The sequence below is a fragment of the Schistocerca gregaria genome, chromosome 5 (genome assembly GCF_023897955.1).
Source record: "Schistocerca gregaria isolate iqSchGreg1 chromosome 5, iqSchGreg1.2, whole genome shotgun sequence".
In the NCBI taxonomy this organism is placed as follows: Eukaryota; Metazoa; Arthropoda; class Insecta; order Orthoptera; family Acrididae; genus Schistocerca; species Schistocerca gregaria.
The window spans coordinates 670,827,092-670,846,806 of NC_064924.1; the positions used below are offsets into that span (position 1 = coordinate 670,827,092).

A 19,715-nucleotide genomic window follows, 5' to 3' on the forward strand; every position below is an offset into this window, starting at 1 on the left:
CTACCTACACTACAGCTTGTAGACTCAGCGGTAACTGGCGACTGTGCACGACCCGACGCCCTGAAGAGAGCTGTCCGCCGTAGCTCAGCGCTCCGGCACATAACGAGGCATCGACCAGGCGCTGTCCGCTCACGTGGCGCCTACGTGTTGGCAGCCGCGTTAGAGTTCGCACTGCCAACGCATGCAGCTGCTGCGCGGCATATCGGTTGTGGTGCGTTACGCTCTGCAGGTGTGAGTGCCGTTTCCACACCTACAAACACGTCCAGCTGAGCAGCGAGGTGTTTAGTCTTGATCCGTCCATCACCTCGAATGAGAGCGACCGCACGCTTCAACACTGCGGTACACGCAGCTGTGCGTGGCCGGGCTGCATGCGTGAGGTCGGACAGGTTTGCGCGACCTTGCTCACAGATGCCTCGCCCAGCGTCTCACCGTGCTTTTGTGCACTGCCTGGTCTCCGCTGAAATTCTACAAGCACCTATGAATACCTGTCATGCTATGGTTTTCCGTGAAAAGGAACTCAATGGCAGCTCTCTGTTTGGAAAGCACCTCCGTTACAGATGCCATTTTGAAGGCTACGAATAGCGCCACCACCTATCGGACCTTCGTTAAACTATAGTGTCTGAAGCGGGAATTGTATTGTATGTACTGTATTGTATGTTAACCAGGGACCTAGAAACTACGGAGAGGCCCCGTCTCCGCCGCAGCCGCAGCCGCAGCCGCAGAGGTCCACAACCCCACGACGACTACCGCAGTCCACTTCACCCCTCCGCCGCCCCACACCGAACCCAGGGTTATTGTGCGGTTCGGCCCCCAGTGGACCCCCCAGGGAACGTCTCACACCAGACGAGTGTAACCCCTATGTTTGCGTGGTAGAGTAATGGTCGTCTACACGTACGTGGAGAACATGTTTGCACAGCAATCGCCGACATCGTGTAACTCAGGCGGAATAAGGGGAACCAGCCCGCATTCGCCGAATGCATTGAAGACCGCCTAAGAACCATCCACAGACTGGCCGGTTCACCGGACCTCGACACAAATCCGCCGGGAGGATTCGTGCCGGGGACCATGCGCTCCTTCCCGCCCGGAAAGCCGTGCGTTAGACCGCACGGCTAACTGGGAAGCGGGAATAGTCGACGACGTCACAAATTCCGATTTTATTTTTTCAAACGAAACTGGCGGAGAAAATCAAGTGTTGGGTTACTTGTTGAACGCCCCTACTAGCTTCCCTAACGATGTCATTTGCATGCTGCAAGTGCATCATTTTGACGACGGATATTTTGAATTTTTATGTAGCAAAACCATGAGAATCACGTTTAAACGTTGACACAAAAGGTATCTTTTAGTCCCTAATGAAATTTCGCCCACTGATGTGGGATTTAAACCCAAATCTTTGGACGGCCGGAGTGGCCGTGCGGTTCTAGGCGCTACAGCCTCGAGCCGAGCGACCGCTCCGGTCGCAGGTTCGAATCCTGCCTCGGGCATGGATGTGTGTGATGTCCTTAGGTTAGTTAGGTTTAAGTAGTTCTAAGTTCTAGGCGACTGATGACCTCAGAAGTTAAGTCACAAAGTGCTCAGAGCTATTTTGAACCAAATCTTTGTCTTCTGAATTAATATCTGTTACCTAGTTAACATCCAGGGACGCCTCATGAACCAATCTAACGATGCAGTCTGACGGTCTCTGTTTCTCTTCTCAGAGGTTCTGCTGAATAGAATACGTAATACGAGGGTGAGTCAAATGAAAACCTTAAATTTGTAATAACAAATCGAAATTTCGCGCCGTTATCCTGTAAGTTGATAAGTGTGCTACAAACAGCGTGCAGAATGGCTTGCAGGTCGCAGCATAGTACAGATGCACACATACCGTCGCAGTATCAGTATAAAAATGGACGTCCCACTTGCGACTTGCACCAGCGAAGAACACCGTTCTGTTATTCGGCTTTTGCGTAGTGACGGTGTGAAAGCTATTGAAAATCATAGACGAATGAAGGTTTTAGTACGATGATGCATGTTTGTCACAGTAGCAAGTCTACCAACGTTGTAGGACGTTCGCAAACGGCTTGACTTCAGTGGAAGATGCTCCTCGTCCAGGTCAGGAACAACGAGTTGTGACTCCACGGAACATTGCACCAGTTGAAGCCATAGTGAAGGAGAACCGCCGAGTGACACTGAATGACATTTCGGCATGTTTACAGATTAGTCATGGGTCAGCACACCATATTGTGCATGATGTGCTCCAGTTTCACAAAGTGTCGGCAAGGTGGGTGCCACGGCAGCTGACTCCTGAAATGAGAGAACGACGTGTTGGTGCTTGTGAAGAACTTCTTCGGCGCTTCGAACGAGAAGGTGATGCCTCCCTTGCAAGAATCGTTACTGGGGACGAAACATGGGCTCACTTCCACCAACCGGCAACGAAGAGAGCGCGCAAGGAATGACGCCATTCCTCATCACCAAAACCAGAGAAGTTTCGAACAGAACCATCAGCAAGGAAGGTTATGCTGGCTCTCCTTTGGGACGAAAAAGGCGTCATTTTGGAGCATCACAGGCGTAGAGGGGCCACTGTCACCAGCGCATCGTACACAGATCTCCTAAAAAATCAGCTGCGGCCTGCAACCAAATCGAAGCGACGTGGATTGTTGTCAGCAGGTGTCCTTTTGCAACATGACAATGCAAGGCCCCACACTGCCCGTACAACAGTCGCAACAATCACAGACCTGCATTTTGAGTGTCCTCCTCATCCACCATACTCACCAGCCCTTGCCCCAAGTGATTTCCATATGTTCGGACCACTCAAAGACGCAATGGGGGGAAAGAAGTTCCGTTCTCACGAAGAGATACGCCACGCGGTGTACGAGTGGTTGCGCGGACTACGAAAAGAATTTTTTTCTAAAGGAATTTAGGCACTTTGTAACCGCTGGAGGACTTGCATTGAACGTGGGGGAGATTATGTTGAAAAGTGATACAGCTTTGTACCACTTCTGCACAATAAAGAATATTTAAAAAATATTAAAGGTTTTCAAACGCAAGGTTCGCAGGAGAGCTTATGCAAAGTTTGGAAGGTAGGAGACGAGGTACTGGCAGAAGTGAAGCTGTGAGGACGGGCCGTGAGTCGTGCTTGGGTAGCTCAGTTGGTAGAGCGCTTGCCCGCGAAAGGCAAAGGTCCCGAGTTCGAGTCTCGGTCCGGCACACAGTTTTGATCTGCCAGGAAGTTTCATATCAGCGCACACTCCGCTGCAGAGGGAAAATCTCATTTTGGATTTAAGGTTTTCATTTGGCTCACCCTCGTAACAGGACTGGGCAAAGTACGATGAAGAATTAAGGAGCTCCAGTCGAGGACTCTTCCAGAAAGAGGATTGGCCGCAAATGGGAGGGACCGGGTTCCAGTGACGCTGCACACACATTTTCAATTGGTTGGGAACTTGGAAGATACGACAGTTTCTCTCTTGTGTCGAGAAGTTCGGCTTCTTCTTCTTCAGAGTGTTCTGCGATTTCTTTTTGGTTTTCGTGTATGCTATAACGAGTTCGCGTACAAACTTGGAGACGGCACGAACTGTCAGCTGGGTTGGCTGGAGGGCCGCCCTGCAGAGCTCTGCTGACGCCGGCGCGGCCGACACGACGCCGCCCCCGGCCGACGTACCGCCCAGCGGGGCGGCGCGCTTCCGCCGGCCGCTCGCCCCTCGCCGCCCGGCCCTCCGGACAGCCAGCCGTCCGTCCATGTCGTCGTCGTCGCCGCCGTCCACGTGGCCGCAGGGCACGCCCATCGATCCCGCTCCGGCGAGTCGCGCCGTGCTCCGGGATGAAGCCCGCCAGTTACCATCGACCCGCCGCGGCGCTAAGCCCTTTGTTCATTCACTGCGGCACTGGCGGAAGCGGAGTTCGGCCGCAGACACGTCCGCCCAGAGCGGCCCGACGCGGGCGACACGCCGTCAGCCGCGTCGCTCGCCCGCTTCCAGGCTCCGTCCATTGTCGGCGCGCCCGTCAGTGCTGCAGTACCTGCCGTAGAGTGGCGTACCGCGACGTTTCACTGTGTCCACCGCAAACCACTACACCTCCACATACGAGCAACTAAAATAAGTACGCTAAAACGGTGTTCGACCGGCCTTCGGCTAAAATCGGAAACCGGTGGCGCAGCGTCCCTTACTAGCTGTGTGGTGCGATCTGTTTCTTCGCCTCCTAATTTATTGAAGCGTTGATAAACATTCGATGGCACCTAAATATTTGAGACAACCAAGAATATAAATCTCAATGCTGTTCATTTCACTCACAGCAGTTTCAACTTTCGTTTTTAATCAGACTGAAGTCACGAAATCGAAGAAATTCACTTCTGCGGTAACGCACTTTTCAAAGTAAACTAAAATGAAAAATACCCCTATCGTAGCACAAAAGGCGAGTAAGTCCCGGGAAGAGTTAACGATGCAGAAGAAGGGAACTAGCCTTTCGACTTATTTGGCAGCTCATTCAGTTAAAACATCTTGACAAGGTGTATAAGAAATTTATACGTCAAATCACAAACCCCCGAGCGACAAAGTCAAGTGGGGGTGGTAGCATACTATGAGGGAAAGCTTATTCCATGTCTACTTTATCAAACAAGGCCCCGTTAGTTCACCAAGTCGCCATTACGCATGGTTGCTTAGTGTATCTCATGGAATGAATAAGGATGTAAATATTGAAAGTTAATGTTCTTCGTGGCTTGCGATCGAGAGAAATGAGGAGGACGAAACGTCGTTTATTCCTGTAAGTAGTGGAATTTCTGTCGCAATCCAAAAGGAAAGTTACAGAGTTTATTGCGCCTTTCTTATGGACGGGTGCTCATCAACGATTTGAGATGTTTTCGGCATAGCAGACGAATTTTTGATGACTGAGGAACACGTTTCACTTTTTCTTCGCCCGTGCACTCCTATTTCGAGTGATGAATATTCTTTTCTCAAATGGAATTCAGTCATACAGTAAGATTAACGATTTTTACTACCGCGAAGCTTTACTCCGACTGTCGTCCAGATTGCGTCTTATACTTTAGTTGGAGAATACATTAACTTTTAATATAGAGAAGAACCTTAGGAATAAGAATTCCACTGACTACACACTTTATAGGAATGGTAGAAATATTATAATCATAGTAGGCTGATGCCGTTCTTCCAGTAAAGTTATTTTTTCATCGCTTCTTCCCTAAATTACTTGGAAACCTTTTCTCTACATCATTTGCGATGTTTTGTAAAGAAGCGGTACAGGGTGTTAATTACTGAATTATATGAAGAAATGATACATTAGTTACAAACTACGGCGTGTACACACTTTATTCAAGATATAAATGTCACTACAGATATTTAGTTTTGGATTATGACACGTTCGATATGCCTGCCATTATTGGAGATTATGTTGCGCAGACGAATAGCGAAATTTGGCGTGACCCGCTGAAGTGTCGGAACATCGCGGCTGTAGTCGATCTCTTGAATGGCTGTTTGCAGTTCAGAAATGGTTTCGGGGTTATTGCTGTACACTTTGTCTTTAATACAGCCACACAAAAAGGAGCATGTGTTCAGATGCGGAGAATATGGCAGGCCATCGGGGCCTATACCAGTGGCCTCTGGGTACCCCAGAGCCAGAAGCGCTGCTGCAGGACATCAGACACCCTCCTGCTTCGACGCGGTTGAGCTCCGTCTCGCATCTTGTCGGAGTCGTCTGCCAAAACCTTGACGTACCGTTCGGTGGTCACCGTACGATGACGGCTGGCCGCGCTCACGCTGGGAGTTAGTGCGCGCATGTGTGGCTCGGTTCAACGCCGAGGCCCACTCTAACTTAGATGGATTCGTCAATGAGCGAAATTGGTGCTTAGCCGGACTGAGAATCCGCACACCGCGATCGAGAAGTCTCTTCACCCTCCAGTGGAGTGACGACGCTACATTCGCGTCCCTACGTGTCTCAGTACGTTATTCCAAAACTGCGTGCATACGCAGATTTCGATCTGCCTGTTTGTTAAGACTTTCCGTAGTTCTCAATTTTAACACCTTTTTTTGTCTCTTCCCTCCCCTACCAACTCACAATATGCGTCTACCTATTCCTCGCTGAGAAACAGTCTAATTGAATAGCTGCCTCATCATTTGCCTTGCCTTGGTACCACCCATCACAATTAATGTTCATAAATATGAAATAATAAGCTTCGAATAATACCAGAAAGTAATTCTGAGAGATTACAATATCAGTGAGTCACAACTGGAATCAGTCAATTCGTACAAACACCTGGAACTAACAAATTGTGAGCATACGAAGTGAAACGATCATAGAGGCTCAGTCGTATGTAAATCAGTTGGCAGACTTGAGTTCATTGGTAAGATGCTGGGAAAAGGCAGTCAGTCGGCAAAGAAGATCGGCTGCAAAATGCCAAATCCTACAATAGTGCTGAGATGTATAGGACCAATAACAAATAGGACTAACAGTGGATATTGAAATTGTACTAAGAAGAGCAACCGGAATGGTCACATGTTTGTCTCACCCTCGGAAGAACGTCGTGGAAAAGTTGGAAAATTTTAGCTTGCACGCGCTTGAAGATAGACGTCAACCATGCCGAAAAAACCTATTTACAATTATTTTCGCTAGGAATCGATAAATTTACGACAGTCACTTTGGCGTCGCTCCCGTTGTGACCATCAAGTCAAGAGTAGATGACGTACAGCATCACACAAATTTAAACAGTAATTCTTCGGGTGCTCCGCACGCCAAGTGCACAACAGTCGTTTGCACAGTTCCGATGTAGATGCTGATGTACTCACTCCGTCTTCAGGCCACGAGTAGCCTACCGGGACCATCCGACCGCCGTGTCATCCTCGGTGGAGGATGCGGATAGGAGGGGCGTGTGGTCAGCACACCGCTCTCCCGGTAGATGTTGATGTAGATACCATAATACATACTAACTGTAAACTTCTCCTCTCAGACACACTCAAAGAATAAAAAAACAGTTCCTTTTTTCTAAGGATTCGCAACATAATCGTATCTTATGTAATTGCTGCATAATTCCAGTCTGATTAAGAATACTTTTCTAACGCATCCATCTAACATGTATAAATACGTTACAATGAAGACACTTTAAGTCAGGAAAGCTATGTCCTTTCTTATAAAAAAAATTCCAAGTACAACATCCAGCATATTGGAAAAGACATGCTGTTTATGGACTTCATTTTTAGGGTTCCTCAGTTAGTAAAAATGGAACCCTTGTAGGATGGCTTTGTGGTCTGTTAAGACCTCTTTTTGTCAGTAACGAGTAGAAGTATCCAGTTGAAACTTCTATCAGGTTCTAACACCTACTGTCCTTGGCAATGTAAGAAAATTAAGCTTTTAAGTCAACACAGCAGAAATATACGGCCTTACGTCACATATTTTGATACTGGCAAACTCACTCATTAACCTAGATGAGCTGTCTACATACATGTCAGCCCAGCTGGTCTAGCGGTAAAGCGTGCCTCGAAACTGAGAGGTCGTGTGATCTAATTTCGGTCGGACTTCGGATTCTGTAGTATTGGTTTTAATCGAAACTTCTCTTCTCAACGACGCGAGGAGTCGCCGTAAACAAGTGCTTCGGATTCCATGTCAAGCTGTAGGTCCCCTATCCCCAGTTGGATAACTGTGGGGGATCAGAGGCACGCAAGCTGCCGAAGTGGCTCCCAATAGGAAGACCTGCACCAGGCCTTTGAGCCACACGAAATTATGATTGTTATCATCTATAAACACAATCAAGTTTGTACGCAACCCTCAGTGCGTGAGCCCTTTCGGAATTGCCCGTATTCCTTTTTTTTCTAAAAAAAAAAGAGGGGGAGCGACATAGATTTTCTTGCTTACTATTTCTGTCTGTACCAAACTTACATTTGTTGATACGGTGCCTTAGAAAAGTATTTTGCCTTAGGCCCTGAAGATGGTCGTCGTAAACCGAAATTAAATACCAATTGTACGAGGGAACTTAAAGATGTAGGTTAAACATTTTTAATGGCAGGCCAAGTCACTGTTACTGAATGCTGCACTATACTTAAGAGTGACACAGATAAATGACTCTATTTTTCAATACAGTCACGTAGTCTCTGTGACTTCTGCGTGTTTTTGCTTTTAGGAAGCTTTAATAGTAGAGTGCTATTAAGTGTTCCATAGATCTCGTGTGTGTTTCGAATACAGTCAGAGAGTCCCTTTAGTCAGCCATAGTGCTCGTCGTGCTAGTGTTTGTTTTCAATACCGTCCAGAGACAGGTAGTGCTATTTTCCTTGTTTCTACAAGAAGTGGTTAGCAATCACAGTTTAGTCAATAATCAACCGCCTTTAGTGAATTAGCAGTCTAGTTAAAAGCTGATTAACACTCTATAGTAAATTGATTTCTTAGGATGGCTAGGATGTGTGGCTGCTGTGTACGGACGCAGGAGGAGCTGGCCACTCTTCGCGAACAGCTGAGCGTGTTGATGGCCGCGGTCAGCCGTCTTCAGGCTGCTGCCTCGGAGTGTAGCGGCAGTGGGGAGTCTGGTGCGTCGCATGGTGCACCCCAGGTGTTAGATGCTTCACCCACTGTCCCTGCTGTCGAGACATCTTCGCGGGTACCGGGCGCGGTTGGGCCACCCTCTCCCCAAGGGGAGTGGCGGGTTCAGCGGCGTTCGCGGCGCACGAGGCGGAGGGTCAATGTGGAGGCTGGCCGTGTGGCATCGCCCGCTCTGCCTGTGAGTGGACATGTGGCTGCTCCTTCAGCAAGGTCCGAGCAGGCACACGGGGGGAGGGGTTTATTAGTTATTGGGAGCTCCAACGTTAGGCGGGTGATGGAGCCCCTTAGGGAAATAGCGGAAAGGTCGGGGAAGAAGGCCAGTGTTCACTCTGTCTGCTTGCCGGGGGGTCTCATCCGAGATGTGGAGGAGGCCCTACCGGCGGCGATAGAGAGCACTGGGTGCACCCGACTGCAAATTGTTGCTCATGTCGGCACCAATGACTCTTGCCGTCTGGGTTCAGAGGTCATCCTCAGTTCGTACAGGCGGTTGGCGGAGTTGGTGAAGGTGGAAAGCCTCGCTCGCGGGGTGGAATCAGAGCTAACTATTTGTAGTATCGTTCCGAGAACCGATCGCGGTCCTCTGGTTTGGAGCCGAGTGGAAGGCTTAAACCAGAGGCTCAGACGATTCTGCGGAGAGCTGGGGTGCAAATTTCTCGACCTCCGCTATCGGGTGGAGAAATGTAGGGTCCCCCTGAATAGGTCAGGCGTGCACTACACGCCGGAAGCGGCTACGAGGGTAGCGGAGTACGTGTGGAGTGCACATGGGGTTTTTTTAGGTTAGAGAATTCCCTCCCTAGGCCCGACAAGACGCCTCCTGAGACGCGGCAAGGAAGGAGTAGGCAAAATGCAACAAGGAATAACAATATTAATGTGCTAATAGTAAACTGCAGAAGCGTCTATAGAAAGGTCCCAGAACTGCTCTCATTAATAAACGGTCACAACGCCCATATAGTACTAGGAACAGAAAGTTGGCTGAAACCAGACGTAAACAGTAATGAAATCCTAAACTCTGATTGGAATGTATACCGCAGAGATAGGCTGGACAGTGAAGGGGGAGGCGTGTTTATAGCGATAAGAAGTGCAATAGTATCGAAGGAAATTGACGGAGATTCGAATTGTGAAATGATTTGGGTGAAGGTCACGGTTAAAGCAGGCTCAGACATGGTAATTGGATGTCTCTATAGGCCCCCGGGCTCAGCAGCTGTTGTGGCTCAGCACCTGAAGAATAATTTGGAAAATATTTCGAGTAGATTTCCCCACCATGTTATAGTTCTGGGTGGAGATTTTAATTTGCCGGATATAGACTGGGAGACTCAAACGTTCATAACGGGTGGCAGGGACAAAGAATCCAGTGAAATATTTTTAAGTGCTTTATCTGAAAACTACCTTGAGCAGTTAAACAGAAAACCGACTCGTGGCGATAATATATTAGACCTTCTGGTGACAAACAGACCCGAACTATTTGAATCAGTTAATGCAGAACAGGGAATCAGCGATCATAAAGCAGTTACTGCGTCGATGATTTCAGCCGTAAATAGAAATATTAAAAAAGGTAGGAAGATTTTTCTGTTTAGCAAAAGTGACAAAAAGCAGATTACAGAGTACCTGACGGCTCAACACAAAAGTTTTGTCTCAAGTGCAGATAGTGTTGAGGATCAGTGGACAAAGTTCAAAACCATGGTACAATATGCGTTAGATGAGTATGTGCCAAGCAAGATCGTAAGAGATGGAAAAGAGCCACCGTGGTACAACAACCGAGTTAGAAAACTGCTGCGGAAGCAAAGGGAACTTCACAGCAAACATAAACATAGCCAAAGCCTTGCAGACAAACAAAAATTACGCGAAGCGAAATGTAGTGTGAGGAGGGCTATGCGAGAGGCTTTCAATGAATTCGAAAGTAACGTTCTATGTACTGACTTGGCAGAAAATCCTAAGAAATTTTGGTCCTATGTCAAAGCGGTAGGTGGATCAAAACAAAATGTCCAGACACTCTGTGACCAAAATGGTACTGAAACAGAGGATGACAGACTAAAGGCCGAATTACTAAATGTCTTCTTCCAAAGCTGTTTCACAGAGGAAGACTGCACTGTGCTTCCTTCTCTAGATTGTCGCACAGTCGACAAAATGGTAGATATCGAAGTAGACGACAGAGGGATAGAGAAACAATTAAAATCGCTCAAAAGAGGAAAGGCCGCTGGTCCTGATGGGATACCAGTTCGATTTTACACAGAGTACGCGAAGGAACTTGCCCCCCTTCTTGCAGCGGTGTACCGTAGGTCTCTAGAAGAGCGAAGCGTTCCAAAGGATTGGAAAAGGGCACAGGTCATCCCCGTTCTCAAGAAGGGACGTCGAACAGATGTGCAGAACTATAGACCTATATCTCTAACGTCGATCAGTTGTAGAATTTTGGAACACGTATTATGTTCGAATATAATGTCTTTTCTGGAGACTAGAAATCTACTCTGTAGGAATCAGCATGGGTTTCGAAAAAGACGATCGTGTGAAACCCAGCTCGCGCTATTCGTCCACGAGACTCAGAGGGCCTTAGACACGGGTTCACAGGTAGATGCCGTGTTTCTTGACTTCCGCAAGGCGTTTGACACAGTTCCCCATAGTCGTTTAATGAACAAAGTAAGAGCATACGGACTATCAGATCAATTGTGTGATTGGATTGAGGAGTTCCTAGATAACAGAACGCAGCACGTCATTCTCAATGGAGAGAAGTCTTCCGAAGTAAGAGTGATTTCAGGTGTGCCGCAGGGGAGTGTCATAGGACCGTTGCTATTCACAATATACATAAATGACCTGGTGGATGACATCGGAAGTTCACTGAGGCTTTTTGCAGATGATGCTGTGGTGTATCGAGAGGTTGCAACAATGGAAAATTGTACTGAAATGCAGGAGGATCTGCAGCGAATTGACGCATGGTGCACGGAATGGCAATTGAATCTCAATGTAGCGAAGTGTAATGTGATGCGAATACATAGAAAGATAGGTCCCTTATCATTTAGCTACAAAATAGCAGGTCAGCAACTGGAAGCAGTTAATTCCATAAATTATCTGGGAGTACGCATTAGGAGTGATTTAAAATGGAATGATCATATAAAGTTGATCGTCGGTAAAGCAGATGCCAGACTGAGATTCATTGGAAGAATCCTAAGGAAATGCAATCCGACAACAAAGGAAGAAGGTTACAGTACGCTTGTTCGCCCAATGCTTGAATACTGCTCAGCAGTGTGGGATCCGCACCAGGTAGGGTTGATAGAAGAGATAGAGAAGATCCAACGGAGAGCAGCGCGCTTCGTTACAGGATCATTTAGTAATTGCGAAAGCGTTACGGAGATGATAGATAAACTCCAATGGAAGACTCTGCAGGAGAGACGCTCAGTAGCTCGGTACGGGCTTTTGTTGAAGTTTCGAGAACATACCTTCACCGAAGAGTCAAGCAGTATATTGCTCCCTCCTACGTATATCTCGCGAAGAGACCATGAGGATAAAATCAGAGAGATTAGAGCCCACACAGAAGCATACCGACAATCCTTCTTTCCACGTACAATACGAGACTGGAATAGAAGGGAGAACCGATAGAGGTACTCAGGGTACCCTCCGCCACACACCGTCAGGTGGCTTGCGGAGTACGGATGTAGATGTAGATGTAGAATTTTCAGTGCATTTCAGAGACGAAAGTAGAGTAAGACAAGTTCCACCAACTGTTCAAATCCTCCGTGACAGAAATGAACTCCATGGTCAAGGAGCCTTTCGAAAATCGCAGTGTGAAACTTCTCATTGTTAAAAAAATTTCAACTTTTGCACACCAGTTCCTCGATTGTCTGGAGGACGCCGTCTGTTGTAGACGTCGGCAGCATTCCACCCCGGTCTTCACTACCCACGTCTGTGAGACACTGGTCAATCTGCTGCCGCCGTTTCACAAGAACAGCATTTGCTTCCTATGCTGTCAGAATTTCACAATGAATCCACGTGTAATTTAGACGTTTTCGCCATAAGAAATGTACTCTCAAGCGTACCTTAAACTTTTGAGTGTCTAGTTGACTTGCCGTTTCTCTACCACACTGTGATGTGCCTGTTGTTTGTGCCGCGGGAGGATTACGAGTATGTCTGCAGGAAACCCAGAACACGTGCTCTCTGCTAACAATTGGCTACTCTTGTTGCGCGATAATCTTAGCGTGGTACGACATGTGCAACTTTTTTTCTGTAGTCCTCCTTCGTATGAGACTGGGGTAGGTTCGAGGGTAAAGTGAGCTGATTCCTTAATGAATTTGCAGTATGTTGCAACTGATTAGCCGTTTAGCCGATAACCCCTATAGTGATGTCACATAAATTTCAGTGAAACAACTGTAGAAACAGGAGACGAACTCATTTTCTCTATAAGAGACTCAAAAAGAGGAAAATGTTTTAAAACAATATAAAACCTGGAGCTGAAAACACAGTCATAAAGCAGGGAGACTTCTGCGACGCCTGTGCAGTGATACAACTAAGACCACTACACACCAAAATATCACAGCGAACCAAATAGCACACCAGCTACTGCTAAATGGGAATCCCAGCAATTAGACCAAAAAACCAAAACTACGAAGAACTGCGCAAGAGGAAAACAACAACTTTTCACTCCCATTCACGATGGATGAATTACAGAAGGCTATTAAGCAGAGTAAAACTTGTAAGTCAGCTGGCTTGGACGATGTACGAACTGAGAAAATTAAGCACTTTGGATTAGCAACAAAGGATTCGATTTTCCAACTCTTCAATAAATGTATTGATATATATATCAATTTCCAAAGATGTGATGAAACAACCGAGTAGTTACTATATTGAAACCTGGTAAAGAAAGGAACAATCCAAAGAATTCTAGACCAGTCGCTCTACTGTGTCGCCTTTACAAACTCCTAGAGAGAATGAGTTTAAACCATTTCTCACATGTTTTTGATCCCTTGCTTGTACCTCAGCAAGCTGGATTCCGCCCTGGTAAAAGCCGCACAGGACAATTACTCAGTATTACTTAGTTCATAGTAGATGGCTTTGAAGCCCATAAGGTGACAGGAGTGGTATTCGTGGACTTGACAGTAGCGTACGACAACGTCAGCCACCAACTACTACTAAACAAGGTCTACGATCTAATCATGGGTTTCAGCCTCACCAGCCTCACCAGGCTCATCGCCAGTCTTCTGTGGAACCGGAGATTCTTCGTTGACCACCAAGGACAGAATGGCCGATGATAGAAAATGGCCTTCCCCAGGGAAGTGTGTAGGCTCCAGTTCTGTTGAATATATATAGTAACGACCAGCCCATAATCTCCAACCGTAGGATTTCTTATATGCTGATGATCTCGCCCTGGCAACCAAAAGCACAAACTTCGATAGAAATCATCCTAAAGAGTGCTGTTGAAGATCTGTCAAAATACTACTGAATAAACCATCTTAAAGCGAACGCAACAAAGACCAATTGTGTGCTTTCCACCTGAGAAATAGGGAAACCACCCGCAAATTAAAGATAGAATAGTCAGAGGTTAAATTGGAACACTGTGACACTCCCCCACTCTAAGAATTACATTCGACAGACCTCTAACGTTCAAACAGCACGGCATGAATTTAAAATCTAAAGTCTCCAATAGGAACAACCTACTGAGAAAACTGGCCGAATCACAGTGGGGCAGTCAAGCTGAAACCATACGAACTTCTGCAATGGCATTATGCTATTGCGCTGCAGATTATGCCAGTCCTGTTTGGTATAAGCCAACACGTGCCAAACAGGTGTATATTGTCCTAAACGACACATGCAGAGTTACAACAGGGTGCTTGAAGTCAGCTGCAGTCGAATGGCTCTTCAACCTTGCAGGAATTACACCACCTCCTGTTCGAAGATAAAGAGCAGCAAATAGGGAAAGAACGAAACTGGAGCAGGAGAAAACGCATCCCGTGCATGGGCAACAACCGTACCCACAACGATTAAGGTCAAGGAAAAGTTTCCTCAGAACATCGAAAAACTAGCAACCACTGATGAAGCCAGGTTGCAACTATGGAGAGCTGAGATATCCCACTCTACTGGTTGGAAAGTATTTTCGGAATTTTCACCCCCTGTTGATGGTAAGAATTTGCCGTTGTGCAAGTCCTTGAATAGGCTGAGGTCAGGAGTGGGCAGATGACGGGTTGACCTTACACTGAAGAGAACAAAACGCAGTGCAGCTACGGAGAGGAACAGGCTGTCGACTGAGTCCGGCCACCTACACAGAAAGCGACGTTCAACAGGCGACCGAAAATGTACTGCAAGTGGCCAAATTTTGGTAAAGATTATACAAACTGTGTTGGTCTGTCAACAACTGCATGAACCTTGGTTTATGTATCTTTCTGACACGATGATAATAATAAAAATAAAAACGGGACATGTGTTTTATAAAGCTTTTTCAATTTCCGCTAACCGGAAATGAAATACAGAAACTGAAAGCCAGAAATCGGCTACTTGAGTTACCTCCAGTTCAGCAGAATTCACGCTCCAGTTACATGCCCTGTCGCGAGGCAGATGTTAACGCGAGTGCTTTTTATGATGCGTGTGCTGCAATCGATTTTGTGGCCGTCGTATAGCGGCTCGGCTTCCACGTTCGGCCTTATCTAATCCGTTCACGAACACACCCGACGCAGTTTACAATTCCAACAAACGTGCACACCGCACTCACAGAGCCGGGGCGCCAAATAACTTTCCTCTCGCAAATACATCAGATACGTTTGCCTAATCCGTCACGCCGTCGACGGGCCGTAAAAGGCGAAATAAGGAAAGTGAAAGGCAGTCGTGCGGTAATATTACTCGTAAATCCCTTCACACGCTTTATTTCTGCTGACTGTGTTGGGAATATTCAATTCGTAAGATATCTTAGTGTCATGTAGTGTTGGTTGCTCAGTTGATAGCGACGATCGCACCATCTGAAACTGTGTGCATGAGACATCTACAGGCTTGGATTATAAAATAGAACATTCAGACCTGTAACCTAGTGTCTTGCAGCAGTTGCGCCCTTTTGCCCCGCCTACCTCTCGATTTCGAAATAAAGCAGGGGTAACTGAAAACTATAACTGCGAAATAAATACAAATTACGGACATTTTAGCCGTCTTCGACAAAGTCTCTCTCCGTTTGTGAGAGGTCTCTCTCCGTACGCGGCTGCAAAGCATTGGCTCCTAGCAACGAACTGTAGCATCGATTAGCAATAATACTGAAACGTCCCCTTAGAAAAATTAATGGAATACTGTGCTTAAACCTCTTACATTATTTGATTTTCAAACAGCTGAGCAGAACTGAACGTAAGCAGACATTTCGCTCTTTACCTATTATGATCAACACTACACTGACACACAATATTTTTTTAGCGCAACGCAGTCTGACTTTCAATAATCCCTACAAAAGAATGGCCCTGACTAACATTAACCTATACCATTCACAAATCACTTACCTCACAAAAATCTTCGTTACTCGAACTACTGCAATACAGCGAGCGCCACTACTGCCAGCTAAATAAGATTCAAACTACTGAAGGCACTCACTTCTGATAGGCATAGTCAGCAAATGAAAGATTTTGATAGAGAACAAACGATGTATTTACCTTAATGAAGTTCAAAAGTCATAATATATATAGCAGTTCATGACATCCAGTCTTACAAATTTACTGCCTCTGATGGACACACGTCCAGATCATCCGCTCTCAAAACTCCGCCCTTTCTCTCCCCACAGTCACCACTGCTGGCGGCTCACCTCCAACTGCGCAACGCTACGCTCTGTTAACAGCCAAGTGCCCAACGCTACAATAGCGACTTTTGCAACAATGCCGACCAGCCACAGACTGCGCACAGCACAGCCAGTGATTTTCATACAGAGCTCTACGTGGCGTTACCAATAAAAAAACCTAAACAGCCTACTTACAATACTAGTGTCGGCGCTTCTGGATTAACTCTCGATAATACTTCAATTGTAAAGCAATATTAATAAGTATTGTCAGTGTCTCTTTGATCCGCGGGTCAGAATTCTAATTGTCACTCCTCCAACGCTAATAATAAATCTCATGTAACAGGGATGCCCAGACCGCGGGCCGCATGTGGCCCGCCATTGATCTAAGGGCAGCCCGCCCCTCGCCGTTCGTTCTTGTAATGTTTTCGTTTTTCTTCTCGCCTTTCATTCGCTCCCGAAATGTGCAGCGTGAGTTCTTGTAGAATTCAGAGATCTTTTGAGCCCAGTCTAGCTGACACTGGTGCAGGTGTGCCAGATACTGAATAATAACTTGTCTCTCGACATGATATTTATCAAATTGTGGCTCTTATGTAGTCACAGTAGCGGTTTTGTAGTCCGCGTTACTACGTTACTAACAGGTCTGTACACCCCTACCATATAACAGAGGAGTCAGAAACGGAGCCGAGTACGAGCTGAGTGTTGAGGGTTGCAGGCTCTAGAAATCAAGGCGCCACTTGAACGTCAGCACCACATCGGATTCCTGTCTTCCCGTACAACTTCCGCAAGTCTGACGAGTCTGGGGAACGGTGGAGCTGCTGTCATTTTCTACTCCTCCCCTGTTACTGCAGCGTGCAAGAATATAGGAATAGTCTTGTCTTAGTACAGAAGCTGAGTGCATGATCTTACCGTTGCACTGACAGGACGAAAGCGACCGATTGTCGGGATCACATGGCCTCTGGCGAAGCTGTATTTTCGGAGACTGTGTAGGTTGTACGACGAAATTTAATGGATACAGTTCACAGAATTGCAAATGTGCTAAACGAGAGGAAAAAGTTCGATGTTATAGTCCACGTTTCAGACGAAGAGAAAACATATGTGCTTCGTCAAACGAAAACACAGCATATGGAAACGTCCGTATCATGCCCCTGAAACCAAAAAGAGTGCTACTTGTGTTTTCTTTCGGTCATGGTAACTTGCGTTTATGGGTTAATGGCGAGTTGTGTAACTTATCATTCATTTCTGTAACTTTCTCGAAGACTGCTGTAAGTTTATTTTCGTAACTAACCACCGTTTACTGAACACCCTTCGTCCTCGTGAGCTGTTTGCTTCCACTGACATCGCAAACCTGGTAATGTGTCGAAAGACTGTGTATGTCAACGTAGTTATTTGCCATACTCTGAGTATAGGTCAAATATTAAAATAAATTTATAGCATTCCTCGAAACAATTTTACACACACACACACACAAACATTCTGAAATGTATAAGAATGTTGCAGGGTAAGTTCTGCTAAGAAACAGTTGTTAAGAAAAAATTGATACCTCGCGCCGTTTACAAGTTAATTAGCATTGAAACTAGCGAATCAGGCAACTGAGTGCAAAATCAAGCGGCCCGCCAGATGCGATATCACCAAACGTGTTCTTCGTTTGGTTCGATAGAACCCAACGAGAGAGCGATACGAAAATTGGACATGAGACGGTAGTAAGGATCGAACCCGAGCCAAAGTCTGAGCATTCTGGAGCGCTATCACCTGCGCTGTGAGAACAACTGACACTAATTGTGTAACTGGCGGGCAGTTTGAAATTGAGCTCGCAGCGGCCTGATTATCCAACTTCAATGCTATTTAACTCGGAAACAGCGCAACGTATCGAATTACTTTATTAACAATTATGTCTCAGCACAACTTGCCCTGCAACGTCCTTACAAACTTTCTATACTGTTTATGACCCCAAATGTTGGTACAAACAGAATAACATTCACCGATCGATCATTTTATTGGTATACAATTAATGTTCACGCCCAGGGTTGCGTATGTGACGGCAATACCGTGAATCCTCGGTTATACTTGCAAACTGGTGTACTCGCCCTCATTTCTACATCTACATCTACATCTACATGACTACTCTGCAATTCACATTTAAGTGCTTGGCAGAGGGTTCATCGAACCACAATCATACTATCACTCTACTATTCCACTCCCGAACAGCGAGCGGGAAAAACGAACACCTAAACCTTTCTGTTCGAGCTCTGATTTCTCTTATTTTATTTTGATGATCATTCCTACCTATGTAGGTTGGGCTCAACAAAATATTTTCGCATTCGGAAGAGAAAGTTGGTGACTGAAATTTCGTAATAAGGTCTCGCCGCGACGAAAAACGTCTATGCTGTAATGACTTCCATCCCAACTCGCTTACCATATCTGCCACACTCTCTCCCCTATAACGCGATAATACAAAACGAGCTGCCCTTTTTTGCACCCTTTCGATGTCCTCCGTTTCATGATGGTATAGTCCAATAGTAGTGAACAACGGACTCTAGTGATAAGTTTTCACTTAAACTGGCAGTGACAGAGACGCGATTCGAGTCTACGATCGTGCGGAGTGGTCGATTGCGGATATGACGTCACAGGACACCCTGGCGAGCTTAAAACGAGTATAAATAGCTCAGTTCTGATTTGTACAGAGATTCCCTGATCTGATCACTGTTACGGAGAAAGTACACAGCTAAAAGTCAATACACCACACGCATGAGGTTCCTTGCAAGTTCCACAACAATATCAACGAAAGCAAAAAGAGGGAATTATGCGGACACTTTAACGTTGTAATTTTGGGTGGGGTTGTTTAGAGTAATGATTGCTTAAAATATCAGTAGAGTTCGTGCCTGAGCTACCGCCTTCACGAAGCTGGCAGCCTAAGTAAGCAACACCACAGCAACACTTATCAATTGTGTTGTGTACTCCACTTTGCTTCGCATTGTGCGTTGCTCGTTTTCTTTCCGTATATTTAAATGAGTGAATAGACTGACACTCCGCAGTCGTGGAGTTGAGCACAGGTATCACTATACCAGATCAATGATCACAGACCGTTCTACGTTTGAATAAGAACAAAGATTGCCCTGTAACAAAGCGGTGAAACACGCATTTCTCCGTATTGACGAGAGACGTCAACATAAAATACGGACAGGGCTCATAGTGAGCGAGGCGCGACGTACTTGGATAGCTGGCAGTGAAAAACATTTCCAGTTAAAGCTTCTAACAACCCTACACAACAAAGGTAAAAAATTAATTATGATTGTAGTGTTGCTCATGCTGCTAAAATTGCATTTTCAGGCAACAACAAAGTTATATTATGTGGCAGGTGTCATTAGAGCACAGTTAATAAAGTCATTTCTTGAAGTAATGGATAAACTAGGCACTCATCTTTTCGTGTTTCCCACGCTGGTCTCGTTGTGAACTCATGGCTTAATCGTCAAAAATCTAGGTGGTG

The 19,715-nt window shown here is 46.1% G+C and overlaps 1 protein-coding gene and 1 non-coding gene across 14 annotated transcripts in view; both read left to right on the forward strand.

Annotated features, from left to right (window-relative positions):
* The window catches only part of LOC126272091 (voltage-dependent L-type calcium channel subunit beta-1), a 2,208,268-nt gene that overhangs the window by 1,669,107 nt on the left and 519,446 nt on the right, over positions 1–19,715 (forward strand). The gene's annotated exons all lie outside the window — the stretch shown is intronic.
* On the forward strand, positions 3,110–3,184 carry Trnas-cga (transfer RNA serine (anticodon CGA)). Its single transcript has one exon. It is a non-coding gene; the product is annotated as a tRNA-Ser (tRNA).